At 37.8% G+C, this 20,229-nt stretch overlaps 1 long non-coding RNA gene and 1 pseudogene across 1 annotated transcript; both read left to right on the top strand.

Moving 5' to 3' along the window:
* The first annotated feature begins 556 nt into the window (after positions 1-556).
* LOC149042486 (uncharacterized) lies at positions 557-2,644 on the top strand (annotated as a pseudogene).
* Positions 2,645-10,468: 7,824 nt separating this feature from the next.
* Positions 10,469-11,206, top strand: LOC149042485 (uncharacterized). The gene is made up of 2 exons (XR_016188654.1): positions 10,469-10,704; positions 10,933-11,206. It is a non-coding gene; the product is annotated as an uncharacterized LOC149042485 (long non-coding RNA).
* The last annotated feature ends 9,023 nt before the right edge of the window (positions 11,207-20,229 follow it).

The following is a 20,229-nucleotide window of genomic DNA, read 5'->3' as shown; positions in this document are numbered from 1 at the left end:
GTGTTTGATTTCGTGAGGAACCGTTGACTTAATACTTTATACGGAATAGTTTGGGAAACCAAATATGGTCGATTTACAACGCTAAATATTCCGAAATGTGAACATTTTACACTCCTTGTGTGTCCGTTGCGGTTTCTGGTGATTTCTGCCATGAGACGGCTGGGAAATGTACAAAATTTTAAACATACATGTTTCGCTTTTGAGCTTCTGTCATCTTGATACGTTTACATGGCAAATTGTTGCCCCGGCCGAGTTATCAAAGCGGGCGACAAAGGCGGCGCACAAAGGAAGCTTTGCGGCATCTTTCTGACACCCATTATGCAAAAGTTGAGAAACATCTCACTTTTATCAACCAAACATTGTCAAAAGTACGAGTAACGATCTTCTAGCTAAGCAAGAATTGTCGGTCACTGCAAAAAATCTTCCCATCACCACTCTTAAAACTTCGTGTGTTTACTTTTTACTTACAATCCACAAACCTAACAACCAAGGTTGACCTAAAGTTTTCTGCCTGCAGTTGCCCACCGAACTTATTTCCAGCTATTCAGACAAAATTATGGCACCTATCGTCAACACTTTACCATTTTACATTAAGGACAGGCAATTGCACTTGAAATTATTCGTGATTCTAATTTCCTTGTCCAAAACAAGTTTATTTTCACAATGAATATTACATCTCTTTATATTGTCATTCTCAATGACGATGGTCCCAGGGCTCTCGATCAACGCACGGTTAAGGAACCTAGCTCTAAAACACTACGCCGTCCAGCCGAACAAGTACTTACACTCAATTGCTTTTCATTCGCAACTACTACAAAATAACTGATGGTGTAGCCTTGGCTACTAAAGTGGGACCCAGCTACGCCAATCTTCCTGTAGGTTTCATCGAAAACCATTTTTTTAGTCAAGACCTCGGCCCCAAACCTGAATTCTACGGCAGTTACATTAACGACTTTATCGGGGCTACCACCTCTACTAGGAAGAAGCTCACTCAATTTATAACCGCCGTCAGTTCCTTTCACCTTGCACTTAAACATACTTGGGAAATTTCCGACACTTCTTTGGCTTTTCTGGATATCAAAATTTTAATTGAAGGCAACGGTCTATGTACTAGTGTTTACTACAAACCTAGAGATACACATAGCCCGGTTACTTGTTGTATTCATCTTCGCATCCATCACACGTCAAGTACTTTATACATTTTCACAGTTTCTTAGACTTCGTCGTTTGCATAGTGACGACTCTGATTTTTCCAAAAAATCAGAGGCAATGTGCAGGTTTTTCGATAAACATGGCTATCCTGTTTTTGTCGTTTCAAGTGGGCTACCACCATGCCCAAACATTGATCGACAGTCAGCTCTACAAACGGCTGAGAAGGAAAACACTGATCGCATTCCATTCACTCTAACATTACCCTCACAACCACGCAATTAAATCTATCATTCTTTCATTCAAACGCGACACAAACACAGGAAACTTTATGTTCAGAAGTTCATTTCAAACCAATGACCAACCAGGAACTTTCAAATGCACTCGCTCACGATGCAAAACCTGTCCTTTCATTCATAACGTAGAGAAAATGTCGGGACCCAGGAGATCCATTAAGATCACTGATCACTTTACGTGCACCTCCGCCAATGTCATTTCCTGCATAAATTGCACTTATCGCAAAAAGTTATACATTGGTTAAACAGGAAGACGATTAGGTGACCGATTCCGAAAATACCTTCGAGACGTAGAAAGAAATGACAAAGACGCATCCAAACCAGTCGCTAGACACTTCATTCTCCCCAATCATTCTAAGCAGCATATGGCAGCTTGCGGCCTTTCCCTACGACGTTCGGAAAGCCGCAAAATTCAAGAAAAAAATTTATCTTCGAAGTCGGCACTCTTAATCCCTACGGTGTCAACGAGCGCTTTTCATTCAACTAATTTATTCTTGTGTTCACGTCACTAATAACGTAGCTCCATTTTCTGCATATAAACCCACAGACAACTCACAATTCCTCCAGTCGCTCTGACGAAGGGCTATTGCTCGAAACGTCAGCCTTTTAACTCTTTACGGTGGCCAATTTTCGTTTTGAACTCAATTGATAACACTAACTTACCCTGATATACACTCCCACCGACGCCGCAGCACAGTTTCTTTAGATGATAGATGTTAATTTACCTGTTGTTTAAGTGCCTGGCTATTCTATTTAAGGTAATTTACCGTACAGAGATCAGATTCGTACCAACTCCTGGAATTTCTCTATTGTGCAAAGATAAGTTGTTTTGTATAATGCAAAGTTTAAGGCCTTTCCCAGAATGTTTGAGTACCGATCCACGGTATTCCCTCATTCTTCATTTATATGAATAGCGTCCGAATTGATGAAGTAGCGTCCCACGCGTCGGGATTAATGGTGTACGACACTGTTTATAAAAAAGGTATTTAATGGCTCAGTTAAGCGTTTGATTGGTTAAAGAGGAGAGCATCACGTTTAGCAAAAGGCGACGCCTTATATGATACAATCATGATCTTCGATCTAACATTGAAAAATAAGTAATGTTTACTTTTGGATTTTATAATTACGAGAAGCGTAAGATGTTACCCATTTTTCGTGAATATGTACATATATCTTTTATCATCAAAACAGCTGAATGATACTTTATTGATTTCATAACTTCCAAGCTGATGATTTTGACTTCTGATGATTTTGACTTCTGATGATTTTCACTTTATGATGCATATGTTTGTTATTGAATAATACATTTTTATAGTCTTCATGTTTGATGTGTCTTTATGACGATTTTCTTTATTCCTTTAGATGTAACTTCGGGAAATAACCTCAGAAATAACTTTTGCCAAGAAAAAATTATATCACGTTCGAAAACAGCTCTTGTACTTGCTAGAATTCAATTTTGAAAGAATTCTACATAATACTGAGTATGTTTTGAGATTTTTTTTGTTTGAAAATGGTATGGAATTTTTGATTTTCGGATTCTAGAAATTTCGGTTCTCTTCGCTTGCTCTCCAGGAATTCGGAATTACTGTTGTAAGCCTAAAATATCATCAAGGCAGCTTAGCAATACCTCCTAAATAAAACTATAAACTAAGGAAAACCATAATTTGCTATGCGCCTTCACACGAGTTCGATTATGTGATCATGAAATTTGACCTCATTTCTGTGATTTTTTGGCTTCACGGGTGGTCGACGGTTTTTCGTAATTTTCTCAAAAGTGTAAAAACTCTAGAACCTAAAACTTATATCACGATTCTTAGTATACCATAGGTTATATCTGAACGAAATATCGAGGGGTCCATTTTTCAGATCTTGTGCCACATCTTCTCAATCTCACCCGGTCCCTATAAAGAGTCATTCTTTAGAAGGCTAACCAAACCGGTCCCTAATCCAAAATAAATGAATAAAAAGTAAAAACTAAAGAAAATTAAGAATTTGTTCATGCTTAACTTGCGTATATTGAGTTATGGATGTTCTTGGGAAGTTTGAAGAGGACGAAAAATGTGTAAGAGGCGCAGCCGAGAGCAACTCTAGCTTTTTGAGTGCTCTCCAAACTTCCCAAGTGCACCCATAACTCGATATAAGCACAGCTACAAGCATGAGCAAATTCTTTTATAACAGAGCGAATTGATGGTTTTGGTTTTGGTAAATTCCCAATTAACAACTGCGTACTTTATTCCCCAGGTTGAACAAATTTAAAAACAAGAATAAAACCGGAAATTTTACCTTTATACAATGTCAAATAAATAAAGATTTTGGTCATAGCGGCTCAATGGGACTTATATAGGGCAAGCAAGTGCGCTATGTTATAAAAATTGTGTCTTGAGTAACCTTTATCATATTCATCCATAACTCGATATTCGCACGCTAAGTATGAACAAATTCTTATTTTAACATAGCGCGCGTGAAATTACGAATAAAATTCGAATTTTTTTTTTCTTCGACGGAAAATTATTGTGCATTTGCCGACTTGCAATATAACGGTATACGACTCGGTTCGCCAAAGTGCGTCATTATTTATAAAATGGAAAGGAAATCAATAACAAATTTTTTAAAAATACAAAACCATGAACTATTCAAAACATATTCTTGTAAGTGAAAGTTCCCTGCTCTCGTTGCGTTACATTGATTTGCGAGAACACTTTGTTCTTGGCTAGTCTTACTTCGAATAGGTCACTAAAAGTGTTACATTGGTGATAAAAATGCTTCTCGCAGATCCTGTTATTTGAGGCAGAGTTACCACTTACTCTGTTTGAAGATACTGTCCTCCATCAGCTGCTTAGTTAAGTTGATTTACAAACAATGAGGTGATTATCAACAACAAGTAGATCAAGTTAGGTTAACATCTGTCATCCATCTTTTTAAGGTTATCGTTTTGAGTGTCATCCGTTGGTCTGAGCAGAAAAACGACTAAAACACCGATTAAAATTCAAATTGCCTTGCGTTATCAAGCTATATTTGATAGCGTATGAGGGTTTTTAAGAAACCGAAAACCTTTTTAATTTTGGACGCCAAAGCCAGAAAATGGATCCTCGATTTTTTAAAGGAAGTTTAAAAAGACGTTTTCTGGAGATGAACGATCGAAGAGCGACCTTTAGTTTTCTACATTTGTTAAATGCTGTATTTGTTTCTTGTTGGATATTCCTTCGAAATCTTTCTTTCGTTGAGAGGAAAAGTTAATTCTGTCGTAGAGGACAATGTTGAGTGACAACTGCTGACTTGAATATATTAGTTCTAATGAAATAAATTCTCAGATCAGCCAATAATTATGTTAAACTTATCTCCACTCAAAAAATGCGCGCGGCACTTCTTAGGATAAAAAATGTCAACTTCATGAGAAGGGAGAAGGGTGTGTTCCAGTAAATAAGCAGAGTGGTCTCTTGTCTGTCAATCTAGTCATTCCTCACTCTAAATTGTAACTTTCCTTGTTGCTCCTGTAATTTGAGTCGTAGTGAAAAGTCCGCTGTCATAACAAAACAAAAGAAATTAAGTTCGTCACGCAAAACAGTTTTTTAGTCGACAAATACTGTTCCAGACTCGCCCGAACACTTCTTGAGATAAAAGAAAATGTCAACTTCATGTATTGCCATTATCGGATGTTAATTTCCTTTTTCCTGTTGTTTGTTTTGATCAAAGATTTGTGGATTGATGGGTGCAATCATGGGGTTTGAACTTTTGTGTTCAGTAAAATATGATCAATTTTAATTTCCTGAGTGAAGCAACCTCCTTAGGATAAATGAATCTAGGCGGCAGCATAGTTCCCCCCTATTACTGCGCTTTACAAAGGACCTACCTTTTGGCCGTCAATCTTCATGACCAGCGTCCATCCACCTCCTCTACCTCCTCTACCAGCTCATGCCAGAGCTGGTCATGTGACAGTAAATAAGGACATACCCACAATCTGTCTGAAGCAGGTAAGAACTGTCCTCCAGAATCCTGATATCGAAAGGGACAAAATGATTAATGACAACACCAGAGTTGGAGTCGACCTTGACAGTTGGTAAATCAAAGCGTAGTATTTGAATAGATACCTGAACGAAAGTTCATGTTTTAAATCAGACGGAACAGGCAAATAATAATAATAAAAAAATGCTGAAGCTGGCTTTAAGGGAAAAATTCTAGCTTTAGCTGAAGAGGAGAACGTTATTAATCTCTGGTCTTTAAAAACACGATAGCCGATTTCATTTGGGCCTTAATTGCTCCCATTTGGCATGAAATGTCTTTTTGGCTAAGATATGATTCAATTTTTCCTCTACTGAGATATATTACGGAACATGTCTTTATGCCACCTATTGGACTTAGGTCGCACACCTACATTAAATAATTTTCCATGAACAGACAGTAACTGTCCGAATCTCTTTATTTAGCTATTTCCCTTATTCCTGCAGACATCTCGGGACAAAGGGGTCTTCTTTTGCTGTCCCCTGTCTCTAATTCTCAAGGTCTGCTGAGGTTATTCGGAGACTTTCTGAATACAAAATTACCAAAGGCTTTTAATTTTGTAACATTTCAACCAATTCTCATCTGTTTTTTTAATAAATCTCTTTGCACGACGGTGCTATCTTTTCTGAAAGGAGACAAAGAGGATGATAACCCATAAGTTGAACATTCATGAATATCCCAAATTTTATTTAACACAGCCTTCTTTAAAACTTAAGACCCAAGAATGACATTGCGCATTGAAAAAAAATCTCATACCTTTGTTAGGAATCCATGGCATTCCAGTCTTGTTTTGTAGAGAGTCTTTGATGAGTTTCTCAACATCGTCATTCTTCATGCTCTACGAAGATCCAGCGATGTTCTGCAACAAGTTAAGCACTTTCGTTAATCCATCTTTCACTTGCTCTAAACTTTCGTCTTGCTTCTCAAAGTCGTCACCGAGACGGAACGATGACGTGCCAGCTTTCCTCTGTAGAATGAACAAGGCGATGAGTCGCGTTAAATGTTCGTCTTATCGCTGAATCGTTTCATCCAACTTCTCAGTTCCTTCATTGGTGAACGTGGCTTGGTCGATGTACTGGTAAGTAATGTGCGGACCGCGAGACGAGGCTCTGAGAGTATGAGACATTCATCTGTTTGTAATTGACTTTGCTGGCAATAATTTCGCTAATTAACAAGGATGAAATTATACTGAAGAGAAAGAAAACCTGTATCATGGCCGAAAAATGCACAGGCTGCTGAAGCTTTGTCTGACTTAGGTGTTGTTCCAGATCTCTTAAATGGATATAGCTAGTCTTTATTCAGCACTTATATGCTCCAAACTATAAAGACTCAGGGAAGACCACTTTTGGACGATATTCAGCTTTGGCTGGAGGGAGCTGATTTGAATTTCTAAGAGACAGTAAAAAAAAACTCAGGTTTTTAGCCCTGATTTATTTTTTTTCAGAACGCTTTGAATTTGAAATTTTTAAGGCTGAACACTTTCCTGACAACTAATGTCCCTGTTTGCATTGCCGCCGTTAGGAAATAAAACTTTCTCAAATCTATTGAATAAATAGAAATAACTATGAAATGAAAAATACGAGGCATGTGTCAGCAGTTTTACTGACGCGTGAGTTAAGAAGAAAAATATAATTGAATTAGTATAGGTAATCACATGATTAGGAGTGTAACTTGGAATAAAAAAGCATAAGTCAATTTTTTCAAAGACTAAAAGTCTAATTCTGTTTACTATTTCATTGGTACCTACTTTTATTCTAATGTCATTTGATAGCTCATTCTATTTCTTAGCTGCAAAATATCTCCTTTATCTCCTTACTTTAGGTAAAGATAAAACATGTTCTTGGCGCCTGAGATTGTACTTAAATGAGCGTAAATTAATAAGATTCCTAATTGACCGTGGTGTTTTGTTCCAGATATTATTATGTATTGTCAATAACATGTCTTGAATTCTTCGAGATTCCCCGAAGGTAGTCTTATCCTTTCCAAACGGTGCTGATAGGATGTATGTTTATCATTATAGACATATCTTAATGACCTTTCGTTGACTTTTTCGATTTTAGCAGTGTTTCTTTTTCGACAATGGTGCCAAACATGACTGCAGTGATAAAAATTTGGTAGTATGAACAAATGATATAGCGATTCCTTTGTTTTAAGAGGCAAAATGTTTTTCAGTCTATTAGAGGGATTAATTTGAACACGACAAAGTTTACTTCGCATGTTTGTGCGTTCGTATTCGTTGTCTAAACGGGTTTGCCATCAGAATTTGACGCACACATATAACAAACTTTTAAGTGAGTCGTTCATTGGTATTTTTGAGACAAAGCAGTTGGAATAAGAAAACCTTTTTTCCAGTTTTGTTTTCATGATGTCAAAGAAGTGTTATATCAAGTTCCATTAAATAACTAACAAAAACCTACACACTTAAAGTGTAGGAGGGACTTAAAAGCGTATGATAATGAAAAAAAGAGAAAAAAAGAGAAAAAAAAAACCAAAAGAAAACAAACAAGCAAAAAGAGAAGTGGGAGGAGAGTCCACGCAAGTATCACTTTTCTGGCTTGTTCTTTGGGTTAATTATAAAAATTGAAAGGTCACCACAAAGACTGTCATGAAGTTGATCCCGTTCAGCTGCATGCTAAGAACTTTTCCCAACGACGAAGATATAGTCTCACCTGCGTTATTGCTTTGTAGTTGTGGGCGTGGCATATCACTTTTAGTACAATTGATCCAAATTCGCTCGCTCATTCACTACGAACAAATTGTTTGAGAAAATTCAGATATTAAATGGATCAAAGTACCATCGATCAGTTTAACTGTAACAAAATACCTCACGTTTAACTTTCTAGGTACTTTTTGTGAACGATTAAAATTAATTGCAGACGATTTTTAGGTCGCTTGTCAACCAACGTAATGATACTATTATTTAAACAAATTCATTTTGACACCAATATTTTTCTGTCAACCAAAGTGATTTGAGAGGGAGAAAAGAGAGGATTCATAAGTTATTTATCGGTTTGAGGTAGTGACCGACGTGTTTGCTTACAAATACTGCCCAGCCGGAAAAACGAGATATATTTATGAAAAATGGCAACGAAGTTTGGGATGTACTCGGTAATTCACGAAAGCGTTACTGCGGCCCGTGGGCAGAGATAGGAATATACTGACCGGGTAAAGAACCAATCAGATTGCGGGATTCGTTACCGTGCCCTCTAAAAAAAATAAAACGGTATACGAATCGGTTCGCCAAAGTGCTTCATTATTTATAAAATGGAAAGGAAATCAATAACAAATTTAGTAAAAATATAAAACCATGAACTATTCAGAACATATTCTTGTAAGTGAAAGTTCCTTACTCTCGTTGCGTTACTTTGGTTTGCGAAAACATTTTGTTCTTGGCTAGTCCTAATTCTAATTGCTCTATTGAAAGTGTTATATTGGAGATAAAAATGCTACTCGCATATGTTGTCATTTGAGGCAAAGTTACCACTTACTCTGTTTGAATTTATCTCGTAACCTAAAGTTATGTTAATGGCTGGTGATCAACTTTTCTTTCTCTGACACTTTATGTCAACGCTACTTCACGAGAATGGAAACATCGGTATACACTGCAAAAATGTCATTGAACTGAGGCGACATTGACAACATCTAAAAAAATATTTAAATACAGTAGGAACCACGATAACTTCTTTTTTTTTTATTTTCCCGCGTAAACAAAGGGAATATTGGAAGGAGATTAACTTGCCCATGTACATTCCACCTGTTTCCCCAGTTGTAGCTCATAAGTTACCCAAAAATAACCATGGATGTATTGCTATAATATATAGATTTAGCAATTTTTAAAAGTAGCACCTTGTACGGTCGTGCGGTCGTACATCCAAATTTTTTCGGCTTGATGGGTTACTGCTATTTCGTATAATTATGGGGCTACGCTCAGCGAGCTCCGCTATAATAAAGTTAGAGACTTATTCTGCCACACCATTTATGTTGCATCGCATGTTTTAATCGTGTCTGAAGAACCGAATCAAATGCAGCTCCCTGAGTTGGGTACTTCGAATGAAATGACATGACTAACTTGTGCGTTGTGCTGCGCCTGGAGGTGAGCCAATGCACAAGAAAGATAGAAAATGTATTTTTTCTTTCTTTTGTGCGTTCGTGTTTGAACCACTAAGGAGAAGTTGTTAGCAACTCGGCTTAAGAATAACAATGACTGAATTTTTGAACTCACACACGGATCATGCTGGTTCGCCAAAGTTTCTTCTGCATAGCTTGGCCGAACCTTTCAATTCAAAGGTTTACAAAACAGGAGCGGCATGGGAGTTTGTTTCAAATTGTACTTGAATTGACCTAAAGAAGTTTGCTTCTTGATGTTGATCAGACAAAGCAGGTGGAAGAAGGAGCAAATTTAGTCCCTTCTTTTGTTTAAGTTGAGTCTTTTCTCCCGTTCACGGTTTGTTTTCGTCCGAACCACGAAGGGGACAAGTTCAAAGCTCAGGTAAAGTGAAAACCTGCACTGATCACGCTCGTTCGCCAATTTCCTTCTACATGGTCGAAACGAGCGATTTAAGTTAATAATTTTCTAAACGGATGTGCAATGAGACTTTGGCACGCACATAAACAAAACGTTTAATTTCATAAAGTAAGTCGTCAATTGTTATTTTTTAAGACAAGGCAACTGGAAGAACATGCAAATTCTGATCCAGATGAGAGAAAAACTTTTTAAAAATTTTTTTTTCATTATGTCGAAGAAGTGTTATATCAGGTTCCATTAAACAACTAGTAAAAAACGACACACTAAAAGTGAAGGAGGGACTTAAAAGCGTGTAATAATGAAAAAAAAAAAAAAGGAACTAAAAGAAAACAAACAAACAAAAGGAGAAGCGAGAGGAGAGTCCACGCAAGTATCACTTTTCTAGTTTGCTCTTTGGGTTGATCATAAAAATTTTAATGTCACCATCAAGGCTGCTACGAATTTGATCCCGTTCAGCTGCATGCTAAAAACTTTTTATAGCATGAAGATATAGTGTTTTTCATTGTGGGCGTGGCATGTCACTTAGAGTGCAGATGATCCAAGATCTTTCCACTATAAAAACCCTCTGTACTACCCTTCCACATCAAACTACCGTACCGAGCAAACTGAATCCGAAAATACCTCAGAGAAGAAATGGAAACAAAACTGGCTTTGGGTGTTCTTTTCCTCTTGTCACTTCTTCTGATCGAAGGAACCGATGGTGCAATGGCCTGCGTACCCGACGACTCTAGGAAGGTAAATGCATAAGAAACTTAAATTTATCTTTTTAATCTGGACTAAAGAAAAGCAGCAAGTAAAACTGGTAAAGAGAGAACTAAATTATAGCAAAAAGTTACTTGGTGCCCTTTAATCACAAGCAAAAAAACTAGCTTAATTTTAAAAGCAAAAATTATTCTAATTTTTAGGAGCTCTTCACATTTCAAGTAGGTATGGCTGCAATTAAAATTCTTTTTTAATTTATAGGCTTGTAATTCGAACAAGAGGCGGGAACGAAGAGTCTGCTCCTTGGCTCGACAACTCGATTGCAAACAGATCCTGCTAGATGAGGACGCACACCTGAGGGGCCAGCAAGTTGAGACTCGTTAAGAATCCCACTAATATACAACGACGCTGAAAATTAATGTAACTTTAACCTGGTTTAATGCCTGACTTTATGAAGGAATTTTGAGCTCCATAGAGAGTGTTTTGCTTGTGTTTTTTAATTAATGAAGTAAATAAACGTTGAACGAGTCTCTTATTTGTTTGGTCTCGGGTTCGTACATTTTAATAAGGCTAGCCAAACCGGTCCCTCATACAAAATAAATGAATAAAAAAACAAAAACCAAAAGAACCAAAAAAAACCAAAGGAAAAAATCTGCTTTCAAATTTCCCGATGAAGCAAAATTATAAAAGGCCCTTTGTTTTAAGCTCAGACACTATGTTGTTCAGTGACAATGGTTTTCGGTTTTTCCATTTTAATAAGGCAAGTCAAACCTGTGCCAAGTAAGAAAAATGTTATAAACTTTTGTGAAGAAGGCAAATTATGGAAAGCCTTTGGAAAAAGCGCAAAACCCATGTTGATCCACCCGGTCACGATGAAGGCATCGTGCTTAGTAGCATATGTAGTGACAGTCAAACATTGGAAACTTCATTTAAGTAACTTTACCGGTACTCGTAATTTACATTGTTAATGTTATTGTTAATCCGGGATACCGATACCTTTTAGTGCCCGTCAACACATATGTCAGCGGACTCGTTCTGTGAAGACGCCATTTTGTGAAGTATATGTAGCACGAGGTTTTTGTAGATTAAAGCCTTTAGAAACGAGGCCAAACGTTCGTTTAACTATCATAACAGCATACATGTTCAACGTGGGCGGTAACGACAGGATCTTGTTGTAGAAAAGGGAGTGATAACGTTTTTCATTATGACTCATGTAACAAATAAAATTTTTCGAAGCAGCAAATTACAACTTTGACCATTTTTTTCTTTATCCTTATTGAGATAAAGCCTCGCTCACTTCTTCTCCTTGCATTCTACCTGAAGTTACCCAAGACACAGCAGCGTGCTCAGTTACAATTTCAGTCGCTTTTCAGAAAATAAGTCGTCTTCCTGTAGAACGAGATCTACTCAGTTAAAAAAAAACTGATGCTTAGCGAACCTTAAGAAAAAAAAAAACGACAATACGCGGAGAAACTTAGGGTAACAATTTCTTACAAGACAGAAAGAAATAATTTACTTCTTGCTTTATTCTCCGAATTTAGTTTACGAAATTTTTTTTCCTCGACAGACTTACACACAATTATCGTCCATTTGCCGACTTGCAATATAACGGTATACGACTCGGTTCGCTAAAGTGCGTCATTATTTATAAAATGGAAAGGAAATCAATAACAAATTTTTTAAAAATATAAAACCATGAACAATTCAGAACATTTTCTTTTTAGTGAAAGTTCCTTGCTTTCGTTGCTTTATTTAAGTTTGTGAGAACATTTGCTCTTGGCTAGTCTTAATTCGAATCGCTCCATTAAAAGTGTTATATTGGAGAAAAAATGCTACTCGCATAAATTGTTATTTAAGGCAGAGTTACCGTCTTCCATCAGCTACTTAGCTAAGTTCATTTACAAACAATGAGGTGATTATCAAAAAAAAGTAGATCAAGATAGTTTAACATCTGTCATTCATTTTTTTAAGGTTGTCATTTTGAGTGTCATCCCTCAGTCTGAGCAAAAAAACCACTAAATACAAACAGCGTTCTCAAGCTATTTTGATAGCGTTATCAATTTACTACCAAGTTATTGTTTTTATTTACTCACCGACGCGCATGAGGGTTTTTGAGAAACCGAAAACCTTTTTAATTTTGACACCAAAGCCTGAAAATGGATCCTTTCTTGTCAGAGGAAGTTTAAACAGATGTTTTCTGAAGATGAACGATCGAAGAGCGACCTTTAGTTTTCTACATTTGGTAAGTGTTAAATCTTATTCTGTGTTTGTTTCTGATAACTGCTAAATTGAATATATTAATTCTAATAAAAGAAATTTTCGATTCAGCCAATAACTACGTTCAACCGATAACTACTCACCGACAGGCATGATGGTTTTTGAGAAACCGAAAACCTTTTTAATTTTGACACCAAAGCCTGAAAATGGATCCTTTCTTTTCAGAGGAAGTTTAAACAGATGTTTTCTGAAGATGAACGATCGAAGAGCGACCTTTAGTTTTCTACATTTGGTAAGTGTTAAATCTTATTCTGTATTTGTTTCTGATAACTGCTAAATTGAATATATTAATTCTAATAAAAGAAATTTTCGATTCAGCCAATAACTACGTTCAACCGATAACTACTCACCGACAGGCATGATGGTTTTTGAGAAACCGAAAACCTTTTTAATTTTGACACCAAAGCCTGAAAATGGATCCTTTCTTTTCAGAGGAAGTTTACACAGATGTTTTCTGAAGATGAACGATCGAAGAGCGACCTTTAGTTTTCTACATTTGGTAAATGCTAAATCTTATTCTGTATTTGTTTCCGAAAACTGCTAAATTGAATATATTAATTCTAATAAAAGAAATTTTCGATTCAGCCAATAACTACGTTAAACTCATCTTCACTCTAAAAATGCGCGCGGCACTTTCCTTCCGAAGTCAACTGAATCAAGCAGCTACCATCATCATCTGGGTGAGACGCATCAGAGTGATGGAAACAAATGTGGTATTCTATATTCTGTTTCTCACCTGAATTCTTCTGGCGGACTTAAAGTAGTTTCCCAAGACTCATTTTGCGGTAACTTACAGTGAAATGATTTAAAAAAATTAAAGTTAATGTTTCTCCACTCCTCAAAACAAAATGAAATGGAAGAGTATATGAAGAGAGAGTATAGAGTATATGAATATAAGATGATCAAAAACTCATTGTCTTACGATTAGTTATGGATTATTTGCAAATGATTTTTCTTTCTTTGTCATGCAGTCGCGAAAAGCTGAAGGAAACGAGCGAAATTAAAAATGCACGATTGTTCGATGGTTGGATTGGGAATACATCCTGCGACGAGACGAAGTCATAGGCCAAAGCGTTCAGCAACTTAAGAGGCTGTCTCTCTTATTTCCACCCGGTCAATTTTGCGTCAAAAATAATTTTTCCTGAAACTCTGTTAACAGAAAGACTTTACCTAGGAAAGGCCTAAACTAGATTTAGTTTGATTCAAAATAATTTTCTGACTGCATTACGGGCCATAATTATTTCCCAGTCCGTAGGGACCGTCGCAACGTCTCGAAAATTGAAAAATAGGCATATTTTGTAACGTTGTAAAATATTTGATTCGCATAGTTAAGCCACAGAATTTATATCAGATTGCTTAAAAAACCTTTCTAGTTTGCCAAGAAAGTTAGAATTTGCCCTCTCAACAAATTTGAAAAGGCGAATTTTAGCATATTCTGACCACTAGAAATCGCCATCGGCCGATGGCCGTAAATAACCTTGATTTAGACGCTAAGTTTTGGGATTTGGGACCTGGTTGACCATTCTATCCTACGCAGCCGTTAAGTTTAGACCTTTATAGGCAAAAATATGCAAAAACCCCTGTACGTTTTCGATTTTTCAAAAGTTATGACCGTTTGAATCAGCACATGTACGAGCATTCGCGATGTTTTCGCCTACACCAAAATCGAACCACTGGAGCAGATTTCGTCATAAATACAGCTTACCCGCTTTGCAGCCCGGCTTCATGGCTCACTTCAGAATTTTTCTAATAACCAAATTGGTGAAATCCATGATAACTTCAACAAATAGCTAGGTATTGCCTTCGAAAAGTAGGCGGCATCCAGCGTGATTCGTGGTATTAAAACAAATGCCGGAATTGGCCACATTTCGCGGTGAATCACCCATTTAACATCGCTGCAGAGCTGGATTTTTTCCAAAATCAGAATATAAACTCTCCATGTCTGGAAGCTGAGGGAGAAATGAAGGTTTTAGGCTTCTGAAGTGAAGAAATAATCGCTTAAATTTAGATCCAGTTCGATGTTATACTGTTCTCACAAAGGTCCGCACAAAAGAGAAGACCGCTGATAGCTTGTGCCGTACGTTGTGCCATATGGTTTTGTTTTGTATCCCAAAGTAATATTTGGGCAGAAAAATTTTGGATGAAAAGAATAAATGCTTTTACCTGGAGTTTGATATCATATAATTAATAAATCAATTTCAAATATCCTGTGCTTGCTTCTCTCGGTTCCGCGTCGATTGTGTCCACAGAACAGCAACCTGTCAATAGCCGGAGAAATCGGCTACCAACGTGTTAAAAACTTGACACATGCTTCGTATGAACAGATGTTATAAGTGTTGCTTTTGGTAAATTTTCAATCGATTTCATCAAAACATTTAACTGACTTCTAGATATTATAATATATTACACTATAACAACGCCGTCAGAACTTGATATCGGAAGTAAAGGTAGTTTGTATCTGTAGAGCATATTCTACACTTTCAACCACCGTATAAGACATTGTTTACATAAGTCTACTGAGAAACACACTGACAATCACTAATCACGTCCGACAGTTTGTCTATGAGGATCTGTTTTTTGTCTCTCAATTTTACAGGGATCTCAAAATGACTACAGATGGCTCTCAACAAAACCACATTGAATTTCTGAAGTGTGTTATTGTGGTAACGTTCACAGAGGTCCTACGTATCGTAGCAGATTGGATGTGAGACTTTGATCTCTTTGTTAACTTTGTCTACCAGATCTTATCTCTCGTAATTTTCCTGGACGCATTGGATATCTTCCTCCTCATCCAGTGATATCCCGATCACACCCTGATCTTTTCGCCGCATTGCTGCTAGCCGGGAGAAAAAGCTCTGAACTTGGTTCTTTGTCAGCTACTGTTCTCTAGTGAACAAACGTGCATTTGATTCATTTTTCGCATTTCGCATGTCCACTGCAACTTGGGCGGGGTCGGCCTTTCGCCCAGTTCTTTCTCCAAGTGTAAACCGTGCCATTAGGTATTCTTTTACCTTCTCTGAAAATCTAACGCTGCCCCTTGGTTTGCTTACGGCCCATCCTGTTCGTAAAGACGAGTGGGGCGAAGTATCCACGGGAGAAGTGAGTGGTGTACTAGAATCTAACGAACAGCTCGAACACTCGATACCAGCGGTATCTATCGACGAGAACTTAAGGGCCCAGTCCCTTTTGATTGCATCATACTGGCTTTAACCTGCTGACTGTATGCTTTCCAACGTCCAGGTGCAGCTCCAGCTGTGAAAAGGTTTCGAACACTTCAACACATCCAAACACAGAGCTTTCAAACAATGGCGTTGTACTCTCTGTTTCCTTGCTGCCCTTTGAACGACGCTTGACCACACGCTTTTCAGGAGGATCATAAAACCCTTGAGATTCTATGGTTTGAAGGGACGTTTGACCTTGGTGCTTGATATAAATTAGGTCATACGGAATGTACTTCCCTTTACCGATGCCATAACATTTCCAAACTCTCAGACCGATATCTCCATATTCAAATCGAAGTTGTGGAAGCTACTAAAATGCTCAATCTTATTTATACAGAGTGTTCTTTGATTCGTCTACTATTCTTACTGCAGCTGTTGTTCCCTTCACTGGGTGTTTCGTCAATGCGTATCCTCTGTCCAATGAAAGCTTTAACAACCTCGCTGAAGACTCGCTACAGACTGAAGCCTCTCTGGTTTCGAAAAAGCACTTGCATGCCATACTACACTTGCAGGCCTTCCAAAAAAAATAAAGGGTTAGCGGGTTCACCCGCAATGATTAATGCGGACCTCTGTTATGCGCGATAGTACAATCGTTCAGCTTTAAATTCCAAAACGCCAAACTTCGACACATAGTCTTACAAGTGGAGTTCTATGACTGATTCTTGAAGAGAATGCAGCTGCAATCCAAAGTTTCAACGGGACATTAAGCGCGAAACATGGCTTTAGTTTTCGAGTTTAGTTCGCAACAAAGAGTCAAAGAAGAGTATCGACAGATGCCGACCGCTTAATTTTGGAGGTATTTGCCTAGGGGTTAGTCCAGTTCACCAGTTTGGGAAGCGAGGAATATCTGAAATTTCACATAAACCCATGATTTCTCCGGCTATTGACAGGTTGCTGTTCTGTGGACACAATCGACGCGGAACCGAGAGAAGCAAGCACAGGATATTTGAAATTGATTTATTAATTATATGATATCAAACTCCAGGTAAAAGCATTTATTCTTTTCATCCAAAATTTTTCTGCCCAAATATTACTTTGGGATACAAAACAAAACCATATGGCACAACGTACGGCACAAGCTATCAGCGGTCTTCTCTTTTGTGCGGACCTTTGTGAGAACAGTATAACATCGAACTGGATCTAAATTTAAGCGATTATTTCTTCACTTCAGAAGCCTAAAACCTTCATTTCTCCCTCAGCTTCCAGACATGGAGAGTTTATATTCTGATTTTGGAAAAAATTCAGCTCTGCAGCGATGTTTAATGGGTGATTCACCGCGAAATGTGGCCAATTCCGGCATTTGTTTTGATACCACGAATCACGATGGATGCCGCCTACTTTTCGAAGGCAATACCTAGCTATTTGTTGAAGTTATCATGGATTTCACCAATTTGGTTATTAGAAAAATTCTGAAGTGAGCCATGAAGCCGGGCTGCAAAGCGGGTAAGCTGTATTTATGACGAAATCTGCTCCAGTGGTTCGATTTTGGTGTAGGCGAAAACATCGCGAATGCTCGTACATGTGCTGATTCAAACGGTCATAACTTTTGAAAAATCGAAAACGTACAGGGGTTTTTGCATATTTTTGCCTATAAAGGTCTAAACTTAACGGCTGCGTAGGATAGAATGGTCAACCAGGTCCCAAATCCCAAAACTTAGCGTCTAAATCAAGGTTATTTACGGCCATCGGCCGATGGCGATTTCTAGTGGTCAGAATATGCTAAAATTCGCCTTTTCAAATTTGTTGAGAGGGCAAATTCTAACTTTCTTGGCAAACTAGAAAGGTTTTTTAAGCAATCTGATATAAATTCTGTGGCTTAACTATGCGAATCAAATATTTTACAACGTTACAAAATATGCCTATTTTTCAATTTTCGAGACGTTGCGACGGTCCCTACGGACTGGGAAATAACTATGGCCCGTAATGCAGTCAGAAAATTATTTCGAATCAAACCAAATCTAATTTAGGTCTTTCCTAGGTAAAGTCTTTCTGTTAACAGAGTTTCAGGCAAAATTATTTTTGACGCAAAATTGACCGGGTGGAAATAAGAGAGACAGCCTCTTAAGAGCTACAAAGAGGATTTTGAGCAATTTATTGAAGATTTCGAAAAAATTCTCATGTAACAACTCTAAAGCAAAAGTAAATGAATGCTCGAGTAAATAAACACCGAGCGGGTTGTTTTCATTTGATTTCTATCTAGCTCGGGAGCAAAACGCTAACTTCCCTTAATACAATCGTTAAATAACTATTTCTCCGTTTTCAAAATTTCTGGCTCCTAGTTCATAAGATTTCTTCTTCGTGCGGCATAGCGTGGAAACGCAAAGGCAACGCTCGGTCTATCATATACATATTAAACAAAATTCTAAATTGAAAGACGCTTTTAAAACAAATTGCGTGGACGTTTAAGGCAGTGATCACCTGCACTTAAACTTGGCGAAGGAAAACGACACGAAACCGGAAAAGCTCAGGTTAATCATACATTGTACAGCGGCTCACGATTTCTGCGCTTAATAGGTAAAAACGAAGTCTAATATCTGACGTCTCAGCTCGGCAAAGTGAGTCAGTTAAATATAGGCGAAAGCGAAACGAACATGCATGCGAAATATATGTATTAAATTAGTACTTGATATCAAAATATCTCCAGGAGCAATGTTTCTCTCTTCGCTACGTCCTGTTTTTGCGGGAGAATATTTTCTCTCTTTTTTCGCTTGTTTTAGTTATTTTATACCATAAATGTTGCAAAAATCATCTTCAGTCATGGTTTTTTTTTTTTTTTCAAGTTTTCGTCTTTCGTTACCCTAGTTTCCCCCAGTCCGGCGTGTCTTCCTCATCAGAGATCGGTTTTATTTTTAAAAAAATAGTTTAGTTGTTCTCCAATTCCCTTTTTTTTGCGTCGCCACAGGCCAAAAATGATTTTTGGCCAGACCACCCCAGTGGACAGCGATCGAAAGTGTAAATTTCAAAGATTTTGTCCAGTGCATAGCGACTGCAACAATGTAGCTCAAGGAATTCTATCTTGCTACAAGTTAGGGGCTGTTTACATGGAGGTGGGCGACCCCAGGTAAGTGAGGTAACCCGCCTAGCCGTGGTCGAAAAATAAAACGCGTTTACATGCAATCTTACAACCCCGGGGTGCTGAGGTGAGGTTTTTTGACTGCAACAATGTAGCTCACGGAATTCTATCTTGCTACAATGAAGGACTTTGAGCAGAGGCGTCCCAAGCTCAAATCTCGAAAAAGGCGAAAGATTAACTCTAGGACACACAAGTATTTATTCATGAAAGCGTCACGCGTTGTGTTACGCGGTGTTTGATTTCGCGAGGAACCGTTGACTTAATAGCAGAGCTCCAGCGTAGTCCCATAACTATACGAAATAGTAGTAACCCATCCAGCCGAAAAAAATTGGTTAATTGTACGACCGTACACGGTTAAAAGAGCACCAAAAAGCGGTTTTCCTTTGCAAAAGGAAAATTCAGCTTTATCGGAGCATACATGCCTAACTAACCATGCAACTGGGTGGGATAATTAAAAAATTATCACCACTAATCGGCGTTACCACCGGCGCCTTAGTTTGGAGGCTTGGCATATCAACTCCCCCCACGTTCCTTTAAATCGTGACGATGGCGGTTTGCTTCCTGACGCCTATTTACACCTCGTCAGAAAAAAGGCCGCTAATTAGTGATCATATAAAAGGACCTCTTGTTGCAGCGTTTAGATCGCCCCTGATGAAGGCACTTGACAGGAGTGTCGAAACGTTGGGTCTATGAATTGTAACTTCTTCGGTTACATTCATTAAATCTGCAAACCAGTGTAGCATCAATCACAACACAACATTTCTTCAATAAAGGTAAAAAAATCAAAGTGCTCTGTGAGCAAACTCGTGAATTGACACATGATTTTTTGAATTATGTTTAATGTTATCTGGTTTAGGAAATTTTTGTTGTTGATTGTCATATCTAGAGTACGATCAGTAGTTCAGTGTTCGCTATTGTAGCAAAGAAACAAAGTAACGCTGGGATAAGAAGGCATTACAATTGAAATGATCATGCTATTACATTTGA

The sequence above is a fragment of the Pocillopora damicornis genome, chromosome 7, assembly GCF_964200805.1.
Source record: "Pocillopora damicornis chromosome 7, jaPocDami1.2, whole genome shotgun sequence".
Taxonomy (NCBI): Eukaryota; Metazoa; Cnidaria; class Anthozoa; order Scleractinia; family Pocilloporidae; genus Pocillopora; species Pocillopora damicornis.
Note: the sequence above shows the minus strand (reverse complement) of the source record. Positions and strands in the feature narration are given on the sequence as shown.